General features: G+C 40.5%; 1 protein-coding gene across 2 annotated transcripts in view; it reads right to left on the bottom strand.

The window, feature by feature from the left end:
• CPNE4 (copine 4) overlaps positions 1-19,305 on the bottom strand; it is a 335,017-nt gene that overhangs the window by 259,200 nt on the left and 56,512 nt on the right. The window lies entirely within an intron of this gene.

Genomic DNA, 19,305 nt, shown 5'->3' with positions numbered 1-19,305 from the left:
TGATCCAATTCAGTGCTGTGCCAAAAAAAGGACTCCCAATATCATGGGTGAGATTCATAGCAAAGTCAAATGAAAATTTCTAGAGTTTTTCTAAACCCTGGAAGATGTCTAAATATAGAATAATAATTTATAAATGTGAAAGTTTGATAGTTGCATGGATTATTTATTTGGCTCTATTAGTTTGATGGTGCCTAAAGGACAACCAAGAATGTGGCCCGACTGTGCTAGGCACTGTGCAAACACAGATGGTCCTGCGCCAAAGAGCTTATAGTCTAAATAGACAGAACAGTCTCAAGGTGAGGGAAAGAGTTGGACATACCAGCAGACTGTACAACATGATGGCACCAAACAACAGATTAGTTCCAGAGTATATTTTGGGTTGTGTGTGTTTGTTTAGGTGGGCATTAGCTAAATGGAAAGAAAAGTGAAGGGTAGGAGTGGGAGGGGCCAGAGTGATGGAGATGCAAGTGTGGAATGAAACTGTGGTGGAGACTGTGAGGAAGGGGAATGGGGAGGGTTGAAGCAAAGAGTCAGTCAGTACAGGGCAGAGAAAGTCCAGTCAAAACATAAATCAGACGAATCCAAACTGAAACCCATCAGCCTCACCCCAGAACTTTGGGAAGCTTCAGATCTGAAGTTTAACTTCACAAGTATCAACCATCTCTATTTACAGCTTTATTTCTGCCCTTTATAATACATAGCACCACATTTCCCCAGGCTGAAGGGCTCATTGGATGTAATTCTGAACATGCCCTCAGAGTCCCTCAGTTCAAACCAATACAACATTTTAATGAAAAGAGTTTAGCCATCCTTCGCTCAGTCTCCATCTGGCTGTACGCCACTTAACAAAAGGTGCACATTCACTTTAGTACTTCCACATAACCCTACAAAGGGAAAGCCCCTACCATAAAGATGCAATAGTACACATAAAACCTGAATTATATTTACTCTCTACTTCCCATCCTCCTCACTACAGAGCATAACCTCCACAGGTCAGTGTTATATTTATGGCATAGTCAGCAGAGCAAAAGAATGTATATGGGTAAATCTCATCATTACGGATTGTACGTTCTTCGGGTCGGGGACCATGTCTTAAGAGCTTGTACGGTGTCTGAAAAAATGGAGTGTAAGGGCACTAGCTTAATACAAACGATTCAACAACTATCACCCATATTGCAGCTCAAGCTTTTGTTGCCAACAGTATAACAATGAAGCAGTGGCATCAAAACTGTGATGTGATCTATTGTGCCAATAAGGAATATTGGACCACTTTAATTGTTCGGTCATGTGTGAACTTCACAGGTTAATTTGACCTCTCAAATCTGACTCCTCTAATATGTGGCTTATCTTTCAGGTTCCCCCCCGCCCCCCGCCAAGGTAAGAGCTGTAAACAAGTAAATTCATACTCTGCTAGAGAGCAGGATTAACATTTCCAGATTATCAATCTGTTTTCTGTGGCCTCTTTAAATCCTCCTTGCTGCCCTCCATGCAACACCTTTATTTTCAGAGGTTCACATCCGCAGAGAATTGTTTCAATAAAAGCAAACGTTTGGTAATTTTGGAAGGAAATTAAAATGGTCCTTTTTTCATTCAAAATAGTTAAAAAACCAATGTGAGCACATCAACAGCACCACCATTAATCTAAAAGGCACAATTATTTCAGAAACTTTCAACATTCAGAACGAGGAAAGGACAATGACACGTCAATGCAGACTTTAAAAGAATGCAAATTAAATTTAGGAATATGTGTCTAAGTGATGAAGCGGGCCCGGTTCTGTTCAATATCTTCATTAATGATCTGGAGGATGGTGTGGATTGCACCCTCAGCAAGTTTGCAGATGACACTAAACTGGGAGGAGAGGTAGATACGCTGGAGGGTAGGGATAGGATACAGAGGGCCCTAGACAAATTAGAGGATTGGGCCAAAAGAAATCTGATGAGGTTCAACAAGGACAAGTGCAGAGTCCTGCACTTAGGACGGAAGAATCCCATACACCACTACAGACTAGGGACCGAATGGCTCGGCAGCAGTTCTGCAGAAGAGGACCTCGGGGTTACAGTGGACGAGAAGCTGGATATGAGTCAGTGTGCCCTTGTTGCCAAGAAGGCCAATGGCATTTTGGGATGTATAGGTAGGGGCATTGCCAGCAGATCAAGGGACGTGATCGTTCCCCTCTATTCGACACTGGTGAGGCCTCATCTGGAGTACTATGTCCAGTTTTGGGCCCCACACTACAAGAAGGATGTGGGAAAATTGGAAAGAGTCCAGCGGAGGGTAACAAAAATGATTAGGGGACTGGAACACATGAGTTATGAGGAGAGGCTGAGGGAACTGGGATTGTTTAGTCTAAGGAAGAGAAGAATGAGGGGGGATGTGATAGCTGCTTTCAACTACCTGAAAGGGGGTTCCAAAGAGGATGGATCTAGACTGTTCTCAGTGGTAGCTGATGACAGAACAAGGAGTCATGGTCTCAAGTTGCAGTGTGGGAGGTTTAGCTTGGATATTAGGAAAAACTTTTTCACTGAGGGGGTGGTGAAACACTGGAATGCGTTACCTAGGGAGGTGGTGGAATCTCCTTCCTTTGAGGTTTTTAAGGTCAGGCTTGACAAAGCCCTGGCTGGGATGATTTAGTTGGGGATTGGTCCTATTTTGAGCAGGGGGTTGGACTAGATGACCTCCTGAGGTCCCTTCATAGAATATCAGGGTTGGAACTCTCTCTCTCACTAATGACAGACGTGTGTTGTCTGTCTACAACAATTCCTCAAATCATTATTTTCTGTCATTCTCATGGGCTCAAACAAAATTCAAAAATTGTGAAAAATTTAAATGAATTTGAAAAAAAAATCTATTTCAGGTCAAACAAAACATGTTTAATTTGACCCCAAATTGTTTTGGTTTGGGTTTTTTGCATTTGTAAAGGGCTAGATGGCAACAGTGACCTCCCCTAAAAGCCTTAGGCCAGCAGTTAGAGCATTCACCAGGGATGTTGGAGACCTAGGTTCAATTCCCCTTTCTGTCTGAGGACGAGAACAGATTTGAAGTTGGATCTCCTACCTTGCAAGACAATACCCTGACTATGAGACAGGTGTTGGTCTCTGCTGTTGAAGCTGTTCCACTTTGTATAAATAATTAAATAGTCATGGAAGCAGAGAGTTGAATATGGATCTCCTACATTCTAGGTGAGTATTGTAACCACCCAGGCTAAAGAGTGATTTCACACTGTCTTTCCCTAGCCTAGTGACTACTCCTTTTTGTTATGAATGACTATGAAATGTGTTTGTTTATTGTGTTTTACTGAAACTATTTGGCTAATTTGTGTCAAATACCTGAATAGTTTGGGGTCAACTGAAACTACATTTTTTGTTGAAAAAAAATTCACCCAGCTCTAGTTACAACCCAATGACGCAATAACCTACGAAATGGTCACCAGTCTTTTGCAAGTCTCTGGGTTCTATGTGCTTCTAAGTCAACTGGGTCTGGGTAGAATCTAGTCACTGTTTCTAGCTTTGGGTCTATAATGCACGCTCCTAGGCTCAGACTTCTTGCCTGATGTCCTTCCTTGGAACATGGGGTGCCAGCACTCAGCTACCCTAGACTCCAAAAATCAGTGTCTGGGACTCCCAGTCACTTCAAAGGCACCCTCAGAGTCCCTCTTTTGCTGTGAGCACTAGGTTCCTTCTAGAAGCCCAATGTGGTAAGAAAGCAAGGAATGGAGTCTTAGCAAAGGAATATCTTAACCACTGTCACTTTACTCTTAAAAATCACTTTATTGTTACAGGTCTTTGAAAAACAACAGAAGTCCTGATATGCACTTTCCATTGGTCTGATCTCACCCCATTATCTGTGTGTCTGAGGTTGATCAACATTTCAAGCCTGGTGGAATCCATCCTTCCCATTCTCCCTTGAACATCCTGCATGTGGCAATGCTCGGCTCCCCAGTGCTTAGCGTGGCACCCCTTCTTACATAGTCTCAGTCTTCTTTTGCCATGTGCTTAGCTGGAAATCTCTAATCCCTTCCCCCAGTCAGGCATGTCACACTATATAGAAAACCCATTGTTCCATAGGGGTCTTCCAGTGGATGAGAATCATTCAAGGCTATTAACCCCAGATTGCTGACTTGATCATTTCTCTGTGGTAGTCCTCCAAAGAGGGATAAAGTGCCTTTCTTGGGCAGGGCAGCTGCCTAGAATGCAATTCAATAAACTGCATTGGGCAAGTTAAGACCTGTGTTCAGCACATAATCCAAAATGGAGTTCCTAATCCAAAATGGAGTTCACAATTTGATACACACATATCCCAAAGTCATTATTAAGGGGAGGAAGGGGAACTGTGACATGTGACAGTATGAGTAATTAAAGCTCTAGTTCAGGAAAGCCTTAAATATGTGCTTCAGGCCTAGTCTACACTGGAGGGGGGCGGGGGGATGAGCTAAATCGGTCTAAGTTACGCAACTTCAGCTATAAAAATAGATATCATAGCTGAAGTCGACTTAGAGCTACTTACTGTGGTGTCTTCACTGCAGTAGGTCGACTGCTGCCACTCTCCTGTCGACTCCACCTATACTTCTCAGTTCGGTAGAGTACCGGAGTCGACGGGAGAGCGCTCTGTGGTCAATTTATCGCATCTTCACTAGATGCAATAAATCGACCCCTGCTGGATCGATTGCTCTGGAGGTAAGTGTAGACATGCCCTAAGTCTCTCCCTATTCAAGAGCCACATGCTTAAATTGAGTAGCATGCCATAAAATGCTACAATCCAAACTGCAAAATATGACAGAACACATTGTTCAAATTTATAGCGTCTTCTGGTCTATTTTTAATTTGTCATTACAACCATCTTAGACTGGGTCTGAGAACAGCACATGTTTAAATGCTGTTGTGAATAGGGATCTAAACAAATTAATATAGCTGACCTTTAAAGGTGAACTATAGATGACATTTTAAGAGAGTTTGGTTTGGATAGCACCCAAAAATTTGGAGTACGATGGGCTTCTTAAATTATGTCTAATTTTGACTCGCCTGGAATGTTATGTATGTAACGGATTAGCACAGATACCCTAAAATGGTTGTAATCACGAATTACAAGCACACCAGCAATAGTATAAACTTCACCAATATATTCTGCAATTTACTGCCATGTGGATTGTATCATTTTGTGGGACACTTCTCAGTTAAGTGAAAGGCGTATCACAAGCTGACTTGCACAGCTGTGGTTTGAAAAACAACAAGAGGGGGGTGGACCAGAGACTCACACAGTCACCTCTATTCTGAAGCATTCAAACAAGCCCAAAATTTGTGAACCACTGCTTTGAAGGGAAGAAGATCTCTAGATAGGGTGACCAGCAAGTGAGAAAAATCAGGAACGGGGGGTGGGGGTGGGGGGGGTAATAGGAGCCCATATAAAAAAAAGCAACTCCCAAATATCAGGACTGTCCCTATAAAATGGGGACATCTGGTCACCCTATCTCTAGGCCGTATGTTGTTGAGGTTTGGTAGGTCAACTAAACCTCAACAACTAAACACCCCAACACACACCTGGAACAAGTACTACCAAAAATCCAAAACAACATTCAATAACTTTTTAAAAGATATTAAAGCTGGGAGTAACTAACAGTTGGTAAAAATCTATCATATGGCTAAAAATTACATGAGAAATCATGGCCACAGTGAAGTCAACTGGCGTTTTGCCACAGACTTCCAGGACTTTCTTCTATTCCTTATGTATCCTAGTTCTATCCCACACAAGTTTCAGTCAGCTATGGTGGAGAGAAGACTGTGGGGGAGATTTTCAAAGGCACAAACAGCAGTTAGATGACTAACTCCCACTGAAAACCAAGTGGAGTTTGCCAGCAAACTGCCACTTGTGCCTTTGAACATCTCTGTGTGCCCTTGTAACCCAACCTCCTTCAGGAAGTACTGCAACAGCCTCATCCACTAGATTTCAAGATATTTTTATTCCTCCGCTATTCCAATATTTAAATTGGTTTGAAAACCAGGTTAATTTTACATCATACACATTTTATATCACTACTGAAATGTCATCCTTTGTGCAGTAATCAGTTGATGATTATTTTAAACCGGATGACTTCAAAACCGGGGAGAAAAAAATCCGGAGAGTAAGAGATGTATTTTTCCTCCTCCCCCAGCAATCATAGGCTGTTTTTTTCTGAATGGTGAATAACTATAAAGTTATATCCCTTTTTAATACTGCAGCCTTTTCTTCAGTTCTTACAATTACTAAATTTATCAACGAAAAAGATCAAGTTGCAGCCTTATTCTTTTGTTCCATTATATTCTTCTCTTTATATAATCACCAGTTTGGGTTGCTCTGCTGATGTCATGTTACCAGGAAACGGGGAACTCATAAAATAGATTTTGAGCCTACAATATGCAGCTAAAAAAAGTATTATTTTTATGGTTCACTTAGAAGTTAGCCTATTATGCAATCTGATAGTCAATTATACAGATATATCCTTGATAGAGGAATAAATTAGAGTATTCATTTTTGCTTGCTACACAATCTCCTCTCTTTGCTTCATTAGTATTTCATTATTCCTTCAAAGTTTATATGGTTTTTGTTCACTGATGAACAGCTACCTTTGAGGGGGAGAGATGGAGTGGATCCAAAAGACAAGTGGACTAAGTGGGATGTGAAAGTACCCTCTTCGGGTCAGATCATGCTGAATTTTTTGTTCACTGCCTTATTCATTCTATTTCATTTCCTCAGAAGAACTGTAAAATAGTGTCTTAGACAGTGATATGTTGCCAATATTTCAACCCAGGACACCCATATGGATTTTTCCCATTAGCCAGTGATAAACCACATGGACCCAGTAGAGGGGGAATGCAGGTGAAAGGCGTGGAGAATTTCTTTATACGTTTTTCTGTGTAAACATAATTTCTGCTTCTAAGGAAAAAGTCAACATCAACTAGCAAACAAACTTACTGATATATTTACCAGTATATGAAACTGTATTATACTAGAAATGTTTACACTTTACATGTTCCAAAAAATATACTGAGTATGCTGATAGCATAGCACAGGGTTTAGCTTGTTCAATTTGAAATCAGGAAAGCAGGGGAGACAGTGAGGATCTTGGTGCATGGATTAAGTTTCCCCCTCAAGAATTATTTTGAAAATATCCAACATCTGGTACAATCAAATGCATTCTAGGAGACAACAATTTGTTCTTTAGAAATAGGTTAATGAATGCTGGGGATAAGTCATCACTGGCAGGGATGATTAAGCAGTCAGGCCCAGATCCACAAAGGTATTTAGGTACCTAAATTCCAGACTTAGGTGCCTAAGTCTTGTTTTTAGGTGCCTAAATTCCAGTTTTGTCTCAATGGGACCCATCAAAACTCCTACTGAACCCTATAGGTACCTAAACTCACTCAGCACTTAAGTTTTTTAGGGTAAAAGTTTCCTAGGCACCTAGGCACATGCCCAGAGTCTGAAACCTATCTCCCAGCTAAGCCCCAGAGCAATTTGTGAGTCTGTGGAAGACTGGTGTTCAGCCTCCTAACTCACATGCAGGGTCCAATCTGGTAGGTGATCTCTGAGCACTCTGACCACATCGTGGCCCATTCAAAATCCAGGGAGGGGAAGGTGGTGGTTGTACTGCCCACCTTATAACTTTTAGCCTAGAGCTTAGACCACTGGTCTGGGATGTGCCCAATGACTGTTCCACTGTAGATAAATGCTTAAATAAATAGTCATTGGGCCAGAAAGAGACATACTCTGTAGCCAGTAATTAGAGTACACACCTGGGAGGTGGGAGACACCAGGTCCAATACCCCAGCTCCAATCACTCTTTCAGTATTTATCCAAAGTGGAACAGCTTAAAACAGGATAGCTTGAGAGAGCCCCACATCAAAATATCCCATAGCTCAGTGGCGAGAGCACTCCCTGGAGAGATGGGACACCCCTGTTCAAATGCTTTCTGCCAGAGGGGGAGAAAGGAGGGAATGGAAGCTGGGTCTCCCAAACCAGTAGCATTCTAACCACTGGGCTAGAAGTTAAGGTGAGCAGTATTTCCTCCTTCAGCCATTTTGCATGGAGCAAGGCAGATGCCTAACTCATGCCCTCACAAAGTGGCTTAGGTGCCTAAGCTGCCTGACTCCACGCAGCTGGTTCCCATTTGTGGATCTCTAGCAGAGATAGGCACCTGCCTGTAGCCCAAATGACAAAGGAATACTTGGGTGTCTATCTCCAAGAGAAGGGTGGGGATTAACACACACCCCTCTAGTTGGCTTCTTCCATTGGCTAGCTAAGGCAACTCCACACCTATTATGCTGGCATTTGTGGATGGTATTCTATCATTCCCCTCTATTCAGCATTGGTGAGGTCTCATCCGGAGTAGTGTGTCCAGTTTTGGGCCCCACACTGCAAGAAGGACGTGGAAAAACTGGAAAGCAACCAGCAGAGGGCAACAAAAATTATTAGGGGACTGGAACACATGACTTATGAGGAGAGGCTGAGGGAACTGGGATTGTTTAGTCGACAGAAGAGAAGAACAAGGGGGGGATTTGATAGCTGTTTTCAACTACCTGAAGAGTTCCAAAAAGGATGGATCTAGACTGTTCTCAGTGGTACCAGATGACAGAACAAGGAGTAATGGTCTCAAGTTGCAGCGGGGGAGGTTTAGGTTGGATATTAGGAAAAACTTTTTCCCTAGAGGGTGGTGAAGCACTGGAACGCGTTACCTAGGGAGGTGGTGGAATCCCCTTCCTCTGAGGTTTTTAAGGTCAGGCTTGACAAAGCCCTGGCTGGGATGATTTAGTTGGGGATTGGTCCTATTTTGAGCAGCGAGTTGGACTAGATGACCTCCTGAGGTCCCTTCCAACTCTGATATTCTATGATTCTATGGTGCCCCTCTGTCCCGGTTAACTGTATAGGGAGCCTAGGATCCTAACTCATCATGGAGGATCACTGTATCTTTCCTGTGATTTTCTAGACATTTAAAAGTTAGGTGTCATGATGCTCAGTGTTGCAACACCTAAGTATCTTCGTGGTCCCACTACAACGGCTTAGATTGAAAGCTCTTTGTTCTGTGTTTGTACAGCACCGAGCACAATGGGGGACTGGTCTATGACTAGAGCTGCTAAGTGCTACAGTGACAAATAATAAGTAACAGAGAGGCAGTGAACTCTTATCAGATCATCCCAACCCTTCCTTCAATTGTGTGGAGACATTTTTTATGTGGGACTTCCAAGAATCCCCTTTCTAGTGTACGCAGCTTCATGTACTGTGGCAATTGTGTATACTCCAGTTTTAAAGGTGCTGCAACCATTCTGGATGTAGAGTTCAAACAGCTGGAATTGGTTGGACACTGAATCTCAAAAAGTGGGGAGGATATAGTTTCTAGGCAAAGGGCCTTCTGACTGTAGTCCTGATCTGAAGTCCACAGCAGTCTTTTCATAGACTTAAATGGGCTTTTAATCAAGTCCTGTGTGTTACATTGTTTTTTGTGGTTAATTTTATCCAGCTAGAGTCACTGTAGGTAAATTGAAAATGAGTACTTGTGGCACCTTAGAGACTAACAAATTTATTTGGGCATAACCTTTCGTGAGCTACAGCCACTGAATACATCTGATGAAGTGAGCTTGAGCTCACGAAAGCTTATGCTCAAATAAATTTGTTAGTCTCTAAGGTGCCACAAGTCCTCCTTTTCTTTTTGCAAATACAGACTAACCCGGCTGCTACTCTGAAACCTGTAGGTAAATTAAAAGGCAATATTGACTGACTGGATTTTGAGAGACATACCACATTGCTGCAAATCAGTGGTCTTTAGGTGCTTTTAGATCACAGTAAATAAGGTTGTGCTCATATTCTGAATATTAACATGTACATCCATTCTTAAATATGTGCCATACAACAATAATTAGCTTTGGGTCAAGTTCTGTTCTCAGATATGCATGGACAGCTCATTGAATTTGATGGGAAATGTGTGCTGTATAGGAGAGAAAATGGGTCTTTTTATACTGTTGCACACCTTAATATCACCATGAAGTAACCATTTATATGGAATAATGGCTCCTTTTATTTTGGTTTTAAAGATTAATAAAGTAGTTAGGTTAAAAATAAAGAAACAAAGAAACAATTCAAATTTTTACCCAAAATGAGGACCCATCTTCAACCAAATTCTCTTTTTAACTGTATGTGAACTAGCAAATTTAGGACCTGTAAATCACCTCCCTGCAGTTCCACCAGTGATATTGATGGCAGAGACTGTAGTTGTCATAAATATAAAAGGAAGGGTAACAACCTTCCTGTATACAGTACTATAAAATCTCTCCTGGCCAGAGGCACAATATCCTTTTATCTGTAAAGGGTTAAGAAACTCAGGTAACCTGGCTGGCACCTGATCAAAAGGACCAATAAGGGGACAAGATACTTTAAAAATCGGGGGTGGGGGGGTGCAGGGGAAGCTTTTGTCAGTCTGTTCTGTGTGCTTGCCAGAGAGAGAGAGAGAGAGAGAGCGAGCGCGCAAGCAATCCACTTTCATTAGAATTAGTAAGTACTAGCAAGAAAATGCATTAGTTTAACTTTTGTTTTGGCTTGTGATTTTCTCTGTGCTGAGAAGAAGGTGTATTCCTGGTTTTCTTTTTGTAACTTTAAAGTTTTTGCCCAGAGAGAAATCCTCTGCATTTTAAATCTGATTGCTCTGTGAGATTAGCTTCCCTTCTAATTTTACAGAGGTGTTTCTTTTACCTTTTTTCTTTCTAATAAAGTTCTGTTTCTTTTAAGAGCCTGACTGATTTCTCTATTGTCCTAAGACCCAGGGGTTTGGGTCTGTGATCACTTTGTAACCAATTGGTTAGGATATTATTCTCAAGCCTCCCCAGGAAAGGGGGTATAAGGGCTTGGGGGGATATTTTGGGGAAATAGGAACTCCAAGTGGTCCTTTCCCTGATTCTTTGTTAAATCACTTTGTGGTGGCAGCGTACCCTCCAAGGGCAAAAATAGTTTGTGCCTTGGGGAAGTTTTACCCTAAGCTGGTAGAAATAAGCTTAGGGGGTCTTTCATGCGGGTCCCCACATCTGTACCCTGGAGTTCAGAGTGGGGAGGGAACCCTGACAGTAGTGTTCACAAACTTGGGTGCTTTCACCACCAGGTCATCTAATCCCATTGACTGAAATGACAAAGGAATACATCAAAGCAACATGGGCAAAATGTTACACTTGGGAGTCCAGAGATACCTAAATCTATACTGAAATGAATGGGAACTGCAGATGCTCAGCACTCCCAAAGATCAGGCCACTGATTTAGGTGCCTTATCATCTATTTAGATGCCTAAATTTAAAGCACCCAAGTTTAAAAACATTGGCCTGGCTATATACCTGGAGCACATTGAAAACTAGTGTGACACTAAATGTGCCTTTGTCCCCCTCTAGCATCTGGAGAACCTAAAGAGGTCTATGAATCTACTATTGCCTTCAAGCTAAAGCTCAAGTAATAATTGCTCATGCTTTTAGATCCCCATAGAGCACCTGACCAGGCCAACTGCTGGAGTTTCAGGGATTGAACCTGGGAGCTGTGGATCTAAATGCATGAGCCTTTATTGCTTGGAGTAAAGGGCCAGATCTATAAGTTTGAAGTAAATAATAAATTTCTAAAACTCTATGTGGTTTAGTCATTAGAGGTGGGACACAGAGAGTGTGGATTAGTGCGCTATACTAGCAACAAAATGACCCCATTTAACATTCCAGAAAATGGCTTGCAAGGTAGATTAAAATATCTATTCATGTGTCTTGCTCTCAATTCAAAGCTATGTGTATAGTGCATCATAAAATTATAACAGTACTTTTCCAGTTTATCATGAAATAAGTCCAAAATGTTTATCTGAACCTTTATATTTTCCTCTACCCTTTCTGCCTCATTCTGCCCTCCTACACATGCAAAACAAGTGGGAACTTGTATCTGCAGCTGTCTGGGCTAAGTGCAGAGGGACTGCTTCCCAACAGCATCTTGGCATAAGAAAGCAGAGAAATATATGTAGTCTGCTTTGAGTTCAGTTCATAGTGGATGTACTGAATATAAGCTAACAAGTGGGTGGAGAATGGGAAAGATATTGAGATAAAAGGTGCTCACTGATGTGTCCTGCATTTTGAAATTGGGTTTGATAATTAGAAACCTATACTCCAGACCAAAGGACAAACAGATGGATTAGGGGTTTTGATGTTTCCTGCCACCATATGTTGAGGGTTGTATTCTGAAGCAGTTGTTTTACTGGCATCCTGGAAGTGAAGAAGAGGAATCAGAGGGAGCTGGTAGCAGCTGTCTGCTTCTGCATTAGTAAACACAAAGGCTGTGTTTCAAAAAGAGCTAAATGACATGTCCAGGCTGTGTAGCAGTGGGGAATACTAATCATGGGGCTCTATGAAATGAGGCCTGTTGATGAAAATCCTATAAATTAGCACAAGAGCTAAAAGCTCTAAAAGTTGCCGTGGTAACTTTTCCCATTTATATATATTTATAACTCACATGCAGTAGAGAAACTTAGCATTCAGAGCATATGAGCAGTCAACTTTGATTTCTAGACTATTTGGAATTGAAGCTCATATATCAGTAGAAAGATAGAGACAATGTATGGAAAACGAAGGTCACAGATTTGAGTTACAGCTTCAACATAATAAAGCCCTCCAAATTAGTAATATACAGGCAATCACCTCCTTTTTGGTGTAGATTTGATAACTTACTAGTTTGCAAGAAGCAACTCAACCAATAAAATTTAGTTTCTAAAACAATTTATTTATACTGAATGAATACAGAAAATCTGCCTACTTAGCCTGATCCAAAGTTCATCCAAATCAATGGAAAGACACCCATTGACTTCTGTGGGTTTTGAATCAAGCCCTAGGCGTCTCCATTAGAAGTGATATTAGGACAAGCTGTAGCCAACAAATAAATAGAAACGTATGTGCTTTTATACAGCACCCAATAAGACAAGATCCTTTGTCTTACATACAATAGTTAAAAGAAAAGGAGTACTTGTGGCACCTTAGAGACTAACCAATTTATTTGAGCATGAGCTTTCGTGAGCTACAGCTCACTTCATCGGATGCATACCGTGGAAACTGCAGCAGACTTTATATATACACAGAGAATATGAAACAATACCTCCTCCCACCCCACTGTCCTGCTGGTAATAGCTTATCTAAAGTGATCAACAGGTGGGCCATTTCCAGCACAAAGCCAGGTTTTCTCACCCTCCACCCCCCCACACAAATTCACTCTCCTGCTGGTGCTAGCCCATCCAAAGAGACAACTCTTTACATAATCAAGTCGGGCTATTTCCTGCACAAATCCAGGTTCTCTCACATCCCCCCCACCCCCATACACACACAAACTCACTCTCCTGCTGGTAATAGCTCATCCAAACTGACCACTCTCCAAGTTTAAATCCAAGTTAAACCAGAACATCTGGGGGGGGGGGGGGGGTAGGAAAAAACAAGAGGAAACAGGCTACCTTACAATACAATAGTTAGTATATCATATAATCACCTAGCCCCCATGATAATGACAGGAACATTTACCTCACCCCCTCTTCTCTTCCCTCTCTCTGCAATAATTCTCCTTCTGAAGTCAGCTGTGGCTCACGAAAGCTCATGCTCAAATAAATTTGTTAGTCTCTAAGGTGCCACAAGTCCTCCTGTTCTTTTTATTAGGACATGGAAGGCTCCAAAGTGCAGTTAGAAAACACTTCAATGTTGGTAATTTGGGGCTTGATCCAAACCCTATTGAAACATCCCATTGGCTTCAATGGGTTTTGTATCGGGTTCTCGGCTCCTTACTAATGCATGCCAGTGACTAGGAATCACTAACAAATCACAGAAACAAAGTCTCCCCTCACTGCACTTGTTGTTAGCTCTCACTGTGATTATAGCACAACAGTGCTTTGCGCTGCAGCTCTTTTCAGAGGCTCTGAAAGCGATTCATGAAGAGTCATTTAAAAACACACTTCTGCGATGTCCATGTAACGGAACCCTTTAAGAGGTGGAGGAACCACAGAAGAACAAAGATTAAGAGATTTATTTGTTCATTCTCTCTCATGGTGCTTTTTCCATTGGTTATAATGGGAATGCAAGTCTACTCTCTCATATATAGATAAAGATAATTTGTGTGTGTGTTTGGTATCAGGCACTGACAAAAGCTCACACCTGGACTGAAGTCTTATGTAATATATGAATATTAGAAATGCTTTTCCAAAATGCCCTGTAAAGAACACTAAAGACAGAATATTTGGGGGTGGGGGGCTTATGTTAACATGCCTGTAAAAAATATTTCCCCTGTTTGTGATTTGTAGCAACAGCACACCCTTCAACTATTTGGCTAATTAGCACACTATTCTATTTTTTTGGGGGGGGGGAGGGGTCCTGGATAGCATTAGGTTTTTGAGAGGTCGGGAACAGAGCCAAAGACTCCTGACTTCCAGCCCCTTCTCTAACCACTGCACAAGTCTATTTCCTAAAAGTAGCAAATAATTTACCCTTTACATCCATCCCAGCTCTGGTCAACTTCTATAGTCATATAAACTGCTTCAAAAATTAAAATGAGAGTTAACAATGGCAAAATGCAAAGTGTCAACACTAAGTTGAATATAAATTACCATTTAATGAGAGAAGTTGATAGGTTAAGTGGATCCTTCCAAAGGAGAGAAAATGCTGTGAAAAGTATTTTTTTATCCCCCTTTTGATTCTTTGTGACTCAAGCAACAATCCAAAAAGATTTCAAGTGACAGTTACTGAAAAACTGCAGAAACTCTTCACAAAATGAACAAGGAGGATCAGGAGACTCCTTGATTGTGTTATTTCAAACATCGGACAGCTCTCATACCATAGGTAATTTAGTCTGGCAGAAGGGTAGAAGGTCTCAGAACAAAATGCTGAGAGTGTAAATGGAAATATACACACACTGACAATTCAAACGGACTCATCATAGAACCAGCTGGTTCAATTACAAGGGTATAAAAGAAAGCCACTGGAAGGAAATTAAGACATCTGATACATAACAAAATAAGGCATAAGAATGTATCACATCTAGCCAATACTTTGTTTCACGTAAATGAGAGAAAACCACATGAATAGCTAAGGCATTGATCCTGCAAAGACTTACGCACATACTTAATTTTATATGGTGTGAGTAGTCCCATGGAAATCAACAGATTTACTTTCAGTGTGTAATGTCGCGTGTGTTTAAGTAAAAAATTATATATGTTGGTGGCTTTTTATTTGCCTTTTGGTTTCCGAGCCTTTAGTATTCACTTCTCTCCAACAATGAGTTAGAAATTTACTTTAAAAAAATTAAAACTAAGATGTTCACATAACATGACTCCAGGAGCTGGAGCTTTAAGACCAGCACTAGTACCACAAGAGTCCTGATAAAATCATGGAAGTTGGCAACACTGAAAAAAAAAATATCACATACCTCCTTGACTGATTCTAAGCTCTTGAGTGTCTGCTACATTGCCTTTTCAAGCTTCTTTCTGAGATAGAGAGAATAATAGGGCAGGATCAAAGAGTTCCTGCAGGGAAAACTTTAGGAAACACAAAACTCAGAAGAAAGCTGAGGCTGAGAGATTTCTGTTTTGTTGATATTTACATCATTAAAGGCAAACCCATGGAAGGTTGTACATGGACTTTATCCAGTGCTTATATAGTCTTTTTGGGAAAGGGTGGAAACTCCACCTGCATATATAAACAATATGATATATGAAGTCAGTAATCTACTAGCATTAAATTGGAGCTCTATATCCACAGCACCTTCCAAAGGTGTCTTGACATGGGATATATATATTTTAGTGGTTGTGACTAATGGCATTTAGATTCTATTTTATTTTTTTCTCTAAAGCTTTCTACTTTAGCCCAATGTCTGTGCTGATTATAGAAGAAAGTATAGAAATGAAGTGATAATCACAGCTTTTTTAATTAAAAAATTGTGTTTAGGAGAAAATGGTCTTTGTCCCAGTAAGTGAGGCCTAGAAGTCTGGTAGAATTAGTTCTTCATCTGAAGGTACTTGAAATAATTAAGGCTGAGTTACCCTACCGTAGTATCAAATAGAGGTAAACCTGGAACGAAACTAAAGACCCCCAAACCTCAGCACTTCTTAGGCATATCTCTGCTACCTAACAAACCAAGTTGGGAGCCTTCACAAAAATCTGATACAAAACAATTTTAAAAAATAATCTCAACAATGGGAAAAGATGAAGGATCTGATTCTTCACTCCCTTGCTGGTTGCCTAATCATTTATACCTGTACAACCTAGGAATAAAATGCTACCAGATTAGAAGGATAGTATTTTATACCAGCTTTGCAAAGATATTGTCAAGGTTCCTTCCCCACTCTGAACTCTAGGGTACAGATGTGGGGACCTGCACGAAAAACCCCCTATGCTTATTTTTACCAGCTTAGGTTAAAACTTCCCCAAGGTACAAACTATTTTAAAACCTTTTGCCCCTGGACTTTATTGCTGCCACCAAGTATCTAACATATAACAGGGAAAGAGCCCGCTTGGAAACGTCTTTCCCCAAAAAATCCTCCCAAACCCTACACCCCCTTTCCTGGGGAAGGCTTGATAAAAATCCTCACCAATTGGTACAAGTGAGCACAGACTCAAACCCTTGGATCTTAAGAACAATGAAAAAGCAATCAGGTTCTTAAAAGAAAAATTTTAATTGAAGAAAAAGTAAAAGAATCACCTCTGTAAAATCAGGATGGTAAACACCTTACAGGGTAAACAGATTCAAAACAGAGAATCCCTCTAGGCAAAACCTTAAGTTACAAAAAGATACAAAAACAGGAATACACATTCCATTCAGCACAACTTATTTTATCAGCCATTTAAACAAATAGAATCTAACGCATATCTAACTAGATTGCTTATTAAGCCTTTACAGGAGTTCTGACCTGCATTCTTGCTCTGGTCCTGGCAAAAGCAACACACTGACAGAGAGAACCCTTTGTTTCTCCCCCCCCCCCCCCAGCTTTGAAAGTATCTTGTCTCCTCATTGGTCATTTTGTGTCAGGTGCCAGCAAGGTTATCCTAGCTTCTTAACCCTTTACAGGTAAAAGGTTTTTTCCCTCTGGCCAGGAGGGATTTAAAGGTGGTTAGCCTTCCCTTTATATTTATGACAGGTATAAATGGCTAAAAAAAAAAAGGCACAAAGCAAGCAGAGAATGAAGCTTCATATAATAATTCAGCATAATGTAGTAACGGATTGGAAGTTCCTCCCTTTACTGGGTATTGCAAACTGCTAGTTTTACCTGGCAGATGGTTATAGGATTGTTTCCTTCAGTTTAAAACCGATCCTACAACAAAGGCTTCTGCTACTAATCCTAAGAAAGGGATGTCAAGAATTGTACTGGGAGAGATCCTCCTGGTTATATTCTAGCTTTGGAATTACAATAGCCTTGTCATTTACTGCAATGACTCTGTTTATATGGAATAACAGCATGATAAATCATGCATGCCACTATTTTACATACATGGTATACTACCAATTTAAAGCTGCACCAATGCCTCCATCCTTTCTTGCCTTTCCCTCAGCAGAGAATTTTTTTTTAAATGGCTGATTTTCACTTAAAGATTCTGAGTAGATGAAATTTTCAAGAGAGCCTAAGTGACTTAGTCAACTAAGTCTCATTTTCAAAAGTGAAAGTTGCTGAAAGTCAATGGGATTTAGTCTCTTAAGTGCCTAAGTCACTTTTGAAAATGGGAACTAGGAGCCTTAGGTGCTTTTTGAACATTTTACCCTCTATGTTTCTAGGAAGATAAAGTGTTATTGTTGTCAATCTCATAATAGAGAGACTGCTGGGAAAGAGATACCTCTGAGTCTTTTGGAACATTTCCATAATTGGATTGTCCCTAAAACTTTTTTTTAAAAGGGAACTGATGAACACATACAGCAGATTTGTTCTTCCTGTGAAATCTGAATGTCACCATCAATCTTTCTTAGCAGCTACCAACAACAAGAGGGTAAAATAATTCAGCTCTGCTGTTTTGTGCAGTGACTAAATAATGCACCTGAAATTAAGTAAAATCTAATAAGGAGACACGCTATATTATTGGAAGAAGTTCTATTGCTGACAGCAACACGAATTATTGCACAGAAAGGGCTCTAGAAATTGTTGATCTTGACAGGAAACACAACACTACTTGGTAGGGGAGCAAAACATGAAAATTCACATTGAACAATCAATGGCTGTAGGCTCCAGGCAGATAGCACCCTTGCACCTTGTGTCTCTACTATTTTGATCAGCATTTAAAAGACAAACAGAAATAAATGTTCAAAAACTAAATGACCTAGTCACTGCAGTAGGCTTGATCAAGGTAACTAATAATGCAAGTTCTCCATGAATTTAGATTTTAAAAGCAGTCCTGAGCTTTCTCCCAGATCCTGTAATCACTGTCAAAGTGATTTCCCCCCTACCCCTCCCAGCTGCTTCATAGAAAATCATCGGCCTTTGAATGAAGTATAAAAATAGAAAATATCACCTGACAGCAAGTTTTCAGTTCTTCAAAATGTTGTTTTTATATCAAAGACAAGAGGGCAAATTCCACCAAAAGATACTTGCGTGTTCATTGTACATTTCATCTTTGGAAATCAGGTGTCTTAATTTAAATGGGAACATGGGATACTGTCTTAGGAAATTGCTTAGCTTTAAGCTCTTAATGCTGTACACTGTATAAATCACAGCTGGAGAATTTAAGGTATTTGATGCACCAGAAACAATGCTTACTTAAGAGAGAAAAACCTACATTTACCCAGCTTTAAGGGCCTGATTCTCATTTGTACAAAGAGTACCACTGATGAGTAAGTTGAGCTCCAAATATACAGAACTACACAGCACTAAAAACCAAGAACAGTGTACAGCACAGAAACTAAGCACTCAAAGCAATCTGTTCCCTATACAGATATTTATGTCTGGATTTTAATTTTAAACTAGCAAACAAGTAGGTTTTATATCTGTAATTAACAAATAATCTATATGCACAAATACTTCACGCAAATACCACCACATCAACAATCAGTACCCAGATTCTAGAGTATTTGCAATACATAGGAACATCAAAAACGCATTAGATCTTTGTCCCTAACTGTTCACTGATCCTGTGCACAGTTCTGACTGTAATGATGCCAAGTGTATTGGTGGCTTTAAAAAACATTAATTCATATAACTGCCTGTGCTATGCATGAAAGGTCCTTGGTTTATATAAGGGTCACATGAACCTACACAAGTTCTCTTATACAAAATGTTAGGTGGGAATAGACATGAAAGGTTCCTATGAGTCTGGAACCCA

Source organism: Caretta caretta, chromosome 2, assembly GCF_965140235.1.
Source record: "Caretta caretta isolate rCarCar2 chromosome 2, rCarCar1.hap1, whole genome shotgun sequence".
NCBI classification, from domain to species: Eukaryota; Metazoa; Chordata; order Testudines; family Cheloniidae; genus Caretta; species Caretta caretta.
Note: the sequence above shows the minus strand (reverse complement) of the source record. Positions and strands in the feature narration are given on the sequence as shown.